The sequence below is a fragment of the Oncorhynchus mykiss genome, chromosome 14, assembly GCF_057628025.1.
Source record: "Oncorhynchus mykiss isolate SJ-2025 chromosome 14, ASM5762802v1, whole genome shotgun sequence".
Classification (NCBI taxonomy): domain Eukaryota; kingdom Metazoa; phylum Chordata; class Actinopteri; order Salmoniformes; family Salmonidae; genus Oncorhynchus; species Oncorhynchus mykiss.
The window spans coordinates 13,016,569-13,025,492 of NC_143035.1; the positions used below are offsets into that span (position 1 = coordinate 13,016,569).

At 43.5% G+C, this 8,924-nt stretch overlaps 1 protein-coding gene across 1 annotated transcript in view; it reads left to right on the forward strand.

Moving 5' to 3' along the window:
- LOC110488820 (signal-transducing adaptor protein 1) overlaps positions 1-8,924 on the forward strand; it is a 172,597-nt gene that overhangs the window by 15,930 nt on the left and 147,743 nt on the right. The window lies entirely within an intron of this gene.

Genomic DNA, 8,924 nt, shown 5'->3' on the forward strand with positions numbered 1-8,924 from the left:
AACGCAGAAATAAAATATAAAACATTCATTACCTTTGATGATATTCTTTGTTGGCACTCCTATATGTTCCATAAACATCACAATTGGGTCTTTTTCCCGATTAAATCCATCCATGTATGCCCAAAATATCCATTTGTATAGCCTGTCTGGTTCAGGAAAAAAGCTCTCTTCCAACACGCAACGTCATTTTTAAAAATTATATAAGTTGCCTATATTCTTTGACAAAACACTTCAACCTACTTTTGTAACCCAACTTTAGGTATTTGTAAACGTTAATAAGCGATCAAATTGATCACTGGGCGATCTGTATTCAATAGCAGCAACTCAAGAAAACAATGTCCCTTTTTCTCTCTTCCAAAATCGATTGCTGTATGCTGGACGGAATGAAGGATCTATTTGTCATGACACAAAGGATTTTTGTCAATGAAAATGACGTTTTTGGCTACATCGTGTGGAAGCTGTAGGAATTGCAATCTCGGCCCTATTTAATTTGGTGCCCCTTAAACAATACATGCAAGTGGCGCATGGATATTTTTTTCAGTTTTCAGTGACCAGTTTTTCTTGCGCTTTTCGATGAAACACACGCTCTGTTATAGTCACAGCCGTGATTTAACCAGTTTTAGAAACGTCAGAGTGTTTTCTATCCACACATACTAATCATATGCATATACTATATTCCTGGCATGAGTAGCAGGACGCTGAAATGTTGCGCGATTTTTAACAGAATGTTCGAAAAAGGAGGGGGTAGACTTAACAGGTTTTTAAGATGAATGCATTAACTTTGTCGCACTGTATAAGAGTGTCTGCTAAATGACTCAAATGTAAGAAATAATCATGAATAAATAAATAATTCCCCTGTTCTGATGTTTGAAGATGTCTTTGTATGGTGCTTTATTGCTCTGATGAACTGAGACCTCTCAATCAGCAACTATGAAAGGCTACACTCATCAGAGACGATGTGATTGAAAACCTTCAAACTGGGTTAGTGCTGGGCTTCAATGGTTAATGGTTAACTGGGTTTTACTGGCTACAGTACTTAGCTAGAGGCCCACAGCCTGATCAGAGAAAACTGTCTCAGTGACTCAAAGCTGATCAAAGCAGGTGTATCAGAGGGAGAAAAAATAATGAGAGAAGAGGATTATGGGAAAATGGCCACTCAGTGTCGACATGGTGCATTCTGGGATGGAGGACTTGAGGGGTCATAGGTTAACTGACTGAGTTGAGAAGAAAGTCGTGACAGAAAAATAATAGAAATTCCTCATCTGACCCCAATCTCAAACATGCTCTCTCTCTCTCTCTCTCTCTCTCATACACACAAGATATGTCCACATTCATGGCATGTCTGTCAAAATGATCTAGAAGAGGATGGCATATTCCCCTTAACATAGTCAGTGACCTGCCTTTGCTTCACGCAGCCTATAGAATCCAGCCAACGATTGACACGTGATGTCACAGCCCATAGAACACGATTGACAAATGATGTCATCGCATCTGGGCGATGACAGCTGATATTAGGAGAAAAAGAGTTGACATTGGATGGACTAAAACGCTAGCATGCAAACCACCACTACAACATCTCATACCTTCGTCCTTATCAGAGTGATGGGCTGTTCAAAAAAGTTTGTGACTATGGTGTTTCTCCCCCCAAATAGGTCTTATTAGTTATTAATGAACCACTTCACCACCACAGCAATACAGAGATAGATACTGTAGAGAAGTGTGGCAGGCTGCCATAATTGACATCCACGTCTTCGGCACCCAGGGAACAGTAGGTTAACTGCCTTGGTCAGGGACAGAACGACAGAGTTTTACCTTGCCAGCTCAGGGATTCGATCCAGCAACCTTTTGGTTAATAGACCAACACTCTAACCACTAGGCTACCTGCCCCCCACTAGGCTACCTGCCCCCCACTAGGCTACCAATACCCCTATAATGACAAAGAAAAACAGGTTTCTATAATTTTTTGCAAATGTATAAAAAATGAAAAAATGAATATGACATGTACATAATATTCAGACTCTTTATTCAGTATTTTGTTGAAGCACCTTTGGCAGTGATTACAGCCTTGAGTCTTATAGAATATGATGCTACAAGCTTGGTAAACCTGTATTTGGGAAGTTTCTCCCATTCTTCTCTGCAGATCCTCTCAAGCTCTGTCAGGTTGAATTGGGAGCATTGCTGCACAGCTATTTTCAGGTCTCTCCAGAGATGTTTGATATGGTTCAAGTCCGGGCTCTGGCTGGGCCACTCAAGGATATTCAGAGACTTGTCCCGAAGCCACTCCTGCATTGTTTGGTTGTGTGCTTAGGGTTGTTGTCCTGTTGGAAGGTGAACCTTTGCCCCAGTCTGAGTTCCTGAGTGCTCTGGAGCAGGTTTCCATCAAGGATCTCTCTGTACATTGCTCTTTCCCTCGATCCTGACTAGTCTCCCAGTCCCTGCTGCTGGAAAACATCCCCACCACCATGCTTCACCGTAGGGATGGTGCCAGTTTTCCTCCAGACGTGACACTTAGCATTCAGGGAAAAGTGTTCAATCTTGGTTTCCTAAGACCAGAGAATCTTGTTTCTCATGGTTTGAGAGTCCTTTAGGTGCCTTTTGGCAAACTCCAAGTGGGCTGTCATTGTCACGTCCTGACCTTAGTCATCTTTGTTTTCTTTATTATTTTGGTTAGGTCAGGGTGTGACGAGGGTGGTATGTGTGTTTTTTGTCTTGTCTAGGGTTTTTTGTATATCTATGGGATTTTCGTATGTCTAGGTATTTGAAGGTCTATGGTGGCCTGAATTGGTTCCCAATCAGAGACAGCTGTTCATCGTTGTCCATTTTGGTTTTGTGGGTTATTGTCTATGTGTAGTTGCATGTCAGCACTAGTTGTTTATAGCTTCACACTCTTTTTGTTTTGTTAGTTTTTTTAAGTGTTCTTCGTTTTAATAAAAGAAGAATGTATTCCAATCACGCTGCGTCTTGGTCTCCTCATTACGACGAACGTGACAGTCATATGCCTTTAACTGCGGAGTGGCTTCCATCTGGTTGTCCTTCTGGAAGGTTCTCCCATCTTCACAGACAAACTCTGGAACTCTGTCAGAGTGACCATCAGGTTCTTGGTCATCTCCCTGACCAAGGCCCTTCTCCCACGATTGCTCAGTTTGGCTGGACGGCCAGCTCTTAGAGGAGTCTTGGAGGTTCCAAACTTCTTCCATTTCAGAATGATGGAGGCCACTGTGTTCTTGGGGACCTTCAAGGCTGCAGACATTTTTTGGTACCCTTCCCGAGATCTGTGCCTCGACACAATCCTGTCTCGGAGCTCTACGGACAATTCCTTCAACCTCATGGCTTGGTTTTTGCTCTGACATGCACTGTCAACTGTGGGACCTTATACAGACAGGCGTGAACCTTTCCAAATCACATCCAATCAATTTAATTTACCACAGGTGGACTCCAATCAAGTTGTAGAAACATCTCAATGATGATCAATGGAAACAGGATGCACCTGAGCTCAATTTCTGGCCTCATAGCAAAGGGTCAGAATTCTTGTGAAAATAATGTATTTCTGTTTTCACTTTGTCATTATGGGGTATTGTGTGAAGATAGTTGTGGAAATGAATGAATTCAATACATTTGAGATTAGGGCTGTAACGTAACAAAATGTAGAAAATGTCAAGGGGTCTGAAGACTTTCAAATGCACTAAGTAGGAGGGTAAGAGATTTGGGTTGTGCCACAGGGCATATGTGTTGAGTTGATCACGTTCTAGGTAAATGGTTGAACTAATTCCTGTCTCCCTTCTCATCATTATTGAATTGGACGTGGTTACGAAACCCACGAGACATAACACTCAGTGTGCTTAGTATCACAAACCAAATCATTCCATCTTCAACATAGTGTAGTTATGAAACTGTTTCATCCTTAACTGATGCTATCATCAACAGCCTCGAACCACACACACACACACACAGTAGGGCTTGCCCTGTCTTCTCCATCTCTCTTCTCTCACTCCTCTTCAGTGATTTGTCCCAGCAGATTTAGCTGTGGTTCCCCCCCTCTTCCTCTCCCCTCTCCTTCTCAGGCACCCCTATAAGTACTACTGTGATTTTCACCCTGACATTGGGGGGGTTTCCCTGTCAAACACACACATTCCTATCAGTCCCTGTGTCAGTGGAAGTCAATAATATTTCAGAGGTGAAATAAAGTCACTGGGCTGCCATACCTATTAGAGAATGGGGGTTTGGGGGTCACAAAGCGAAATGGATTCATACATGATAATACATTTGTATTTCTACATGATATTACTATTAACATGGACCATCAATCTATTCGACTCTCTGATTCTCTATTTTTGGACACCTGGGGTTATCAGAAACAAATGTGTGAAATAGTTTGATGAATCTGACCTCATGAATCTGACCTCATTGCCATTATCTCAATAAGTTGTAGCACAAGGTATGTCAAATCAGATCATGGGAAATGTCAGTCTGTAGTGGGAAGTATGCTTTGGAGTGATTGAAATACATCTGTAAAGGTATTGGACAGTTCAGGAAAACATCAGGGATCTTATGTGTGATGGTTTGTGGAGAATCAATTCCTTTCCCTCAGGTATTCTGTGCAGATTCATCACTCCTCCCTTCTAACGATTCCTGCACGGCTTGTGTCGTAGGTGGAAACCTAAGACACGTACGTGTTCCTGAGAGTGTTCGTTTTCAGGGATGGGGTAGTACCAGTCATAGTCGGTAATAGTTCCCACTGTTCAAAATCTAGAACCAAATTTGTAGGAAGAAAATTATTTCAAGATGGGTTTGTCCCAGCCGCTACATGCTTAGGGTCCAAAATACTGAATATCTTTATTACAATATGATACTTAAGCCATTCTGAACGATTTCTTGTCAAAAGCACATTCTGTTGTTTATCCAAAACTAACATGCTGTTCTTTTTTAAATTAACTGACAATGTCTCTCTGTCCTGCCATGAATATTCAACAGCAGTAAGTAAAATAAGACAGACAACACACCCAATGTGGGGGGGGGGGGGGTGTTTGTGTGTACTAATGTGAGCGGGAATGTGTGTGCATGCACAAGTTTGTGTGTGTGTTTGTGTGCACTGTACGCACACAAGTTTGTGTGTGTGTTTTGGTATGCATGTGCACACAGCTTACCATTGTAATGAATTATTTCGCTCAGAGTCTCCTCCACTTAGTCACGGTCGTCTGGCCCCTGGCTTCCCTCCCTCGACGCGGGAGAACACCCCACCTTACCGTTAGTCTACTGCGGTACTGTCAGTCAACCATGCCCTTATACCACAAATGTCCCTCACTGCAACCTGTATGTCCTTATGGCAGCCCTGTCACCTACAACAGCTGTGGAACCTCACCTACGAACAGAAGGTACAGGAAGAGGGATCCAGGGGAAATAGGGAGAACAGAGAGAAAGAGGGGAAAGAGGGAGAACAGAGAGAGCAGGGATGAGGTCAGAGCAGAAGGAGAGGCACGGAGAGGGAGAGAGGGAAATAGAGAGAGAGCTAGGGCAAACACGAGGCCGAAAGGAAGAATTGGCGCGAAGGACAGAAGGAGACGGAGGAGAGAAGGAGAAGGAGAGAGATGGGTGAGATCAGCAGGGTGGTGGAAACAGTAAACAGGTATTGATATGGATTTCGAGAAGAGAAGAGAGTGAAAGGGAGGTAGAGTGGGAAGGAGAAGAAATTTAGAGATGGAGCAGGAGGAAGTGGTAGGAGGAGGGGGATACAGGGAAGAATAGATGAAGCGAAGGAAATAGAGAGGGGGCCCAAAGGAGGAGAAGGGCACAGGAGCACAGGAAGCTTCCTGTCTCAAACATTGTTGTCAGACTGGAAGTTTCTAAAAGTTTGATGACAAAAACACAGACCATACTACTGTCTGCACACACACACACACACACACACACACACACACACACACACACAAACACACACACTTTGCGTTGAGTCTGATATGCCATCCAGGAGCTGGATGAGTGCCGTCACACTGTGAGCATGAAGAGAATAAGGTACAATATTCACCCTGTGCCAGTCTTAATACTGCATTATTCTGCCACTTAAGGTACGGATGTGCCGCGCCTCCTACAAGCTAGCCACACTGTGAAAATACATCAGGCATTTCTGCTCCTGACACATCCCAGAGATGCATGAAGGAGTTGTTGGCTTAGCTTGGAGGTTGACTCTATGCTTTGAGTTTTGCCACATCATCTGGGCCAATCATGTGTCAGAAGGCTGAAGTCTGGTGTGGATCATGATAGTTTGAGGAAACAGCTATGTGACCAAGTCAGGATCAAAGATGAGGGGAGGAGACAAAAAGAGATGGATGAAGATGACAGCAGGGAGGGAGGGGGAGGAGGGGTGATGACAGGGGGAATGAGAAGTAGACACAGAAGTTGCCTCTCTCACTCTATCCATAAATCCCACTCTTACATCCCTCTTCTCACTCTGCCACACTCTCTCTCTCTCTCTCTGGCTGATCTTTAGGCCACATTATGAACAGCCCATGACACTCTGTCAGGCTGCTCTTTGGTCTGGGTGGATGAGGGCAGGCAGGGAGACAGACATCTCCATATTAATGACTGGATGACTCTTCAACATTTCCTAATCCCCCAGCTCCAATGTGGGACAGGGATTACATATCACCACAGGAGGGGTGTTATGAGCCAACCACATTGTTGTCAGACCCACACTAGGTCTCAGACAGGCTCAGGCTCTAGTCTAACTGGGAGATGAACAGTAGAAGCACCACGTGACTCAGTCAGACACAGTGTGTGAGTGAGTGGTGTGACATACAGTTGAAGTCGGAAGTTAACATACACTTAGGTTTAAACTCGTTTTTCAACCACTCCACAAATTTCTTGTTAACAAACTATAGTTTTGTAAAGTTGGTTGAGCATGACATAAGTAATTTTTCCAACAATTGTTTACAGACAGATTACTTCACTTATTATTCACTGTATCACAATTCCAGTGGGTCAGAAGTTTACATACACTAAGTTGACTGTGCCTTTAAACAGCTTGGAAAATTCCAGAAAATTATGTCATGGCTTTAGAAGCTTCTGATAGGCAAAAAAAAATCTAAAGAAATCAGCCAAGACCTGGTTCATCCTTGGGAGCAATTGTCAAACGCCTGAAGGTACCACGTTCATCTGTACAAACAATAGTACGCAAGTATAAACACCATTGGACCATGCAGCCATCATACCGCTCAGGAAGGAGACGCGTTCTGTCTCTTAGAGATGAAAGCAGTTTGGTGAGAAAAGTGCAAATCAATCCCATAACAACAGCAAAGGACAGTGTGAAGATGCTGGAGAAAACAGGTACAAAAATATCAAAATCCACAGTAAAATGAGTCCTATAAATCGACATAACCTGAAAGGCCGCTCAGCAAGGAAGAAGCCACTGCTCCAAAACCGCCATAAAAAAGCCAGACTACAGTTTGCAACTGCACATGGGGACAAAGATCGTACTTTTTTGAGAAATGTCCTTTGGTCTGATGAAACAAAAATCGAACTGTTTGGCCATGACGACCATCGTTATGCTTGGAGGAAAAAGGGGGAGGCATGCAAGCAGAAGAACACTATCCCAACCGTGAAGCACGGGGGTGGCAGCATCCTGTTGTGGCAAAATGGCTTAAGGACAACAAAGTCAAGGTATTGGAGTGGTCATCACAAAGCCCTGACCTCAATCCTATAGAAAATTTGTGGGCAGAACTGAAAAAGCGTGTGCGAGCAAGGAGGCCTACAAACCTGACTCTAGTAAACCAGCTCTGTCAGGAGGAATGAGCCAAAATTCACCCAACTTATTGTGGGAAGCTTGTGGAAGGCTACCTGAAAAATTTGACCCAAGTTAAACAATTTAAAGGCAATGCTACCAAATAATAATTGAGTGTATGTAAACTTCTGACCCACTGGGGATGTGATGAAAGAAATTAAAGCTGAAATAAATCAATCATTCTCTCTACTATTATTCTGAAATTTCACATTCATAAAATATAGTGGTGATCCTAACTGACCTAAGACAGGGAATTTTTACTAGGATTAAATGTCAGGAATTGTGAAAAACTGAGTTTAAATGTATTTGGCTAAGGTGTATGCAAACTTCCGACTTCAACTGTACAAGACTGTGTGTGTGTGTGTGTGTGCGCACGTGACATTGAAGCACTATCAGGGGTCATATTGATGTAACTCCAGTGGCTGCTCTGCCTAGTGTCTCTCGGACAGGGACTTGATGTAATTCAAGTGGCTGCTCTGTCCAGGGTCTCTCAGACAGGGACACAGAGAGAGATGACGCATTAAAGCCAGCATGACATTAACAAGCCCCCAGTAATTCCTAGATGACTGTAGTTAACTCCCCACATCATCTAGCCTTCACGGTCTCCTCTTCCTTGATCCCTCTATCCCCTACCTTCAACTGGATCTACATCTATACAAGAGGTGTCCAAACCCTGGCTTGTGGGCCAACTGCAGCCCCTGAATACTGTAGGTTCACAACGGACCACAGGATAGTTTATGAAATGTGGACCCCAATAGGAAAAGTAAACATACAAGAAACTTGTATAAAATGGACCATAACATAATTAGCTCAGTAATACTCTCTCCCGCTTTCATCTAGTCTTCCCTTCCCTGCCATTTCTCCCTGCCTCTCCATTTATTCACCACCCTCCACTAAACTCTCCTCCATCCATGAGCTCACTTGTCCTCTCCCCCTCCATCTGCCTATGAGACTTATTGACCCCAATAAGGATTCCATGGTTTATATAACATCATTATGGCATGATTAACCCCTTTCATCCCGCCATTAACCGTCTCTGTCCCCAGAGAAGACACTGCCTGTGGCCAACAACACAAGCAACACACACACACACACACACATAACACAAAACATCAGAGCCCGCCGGCCCTGTAACCATACACATGAAAAG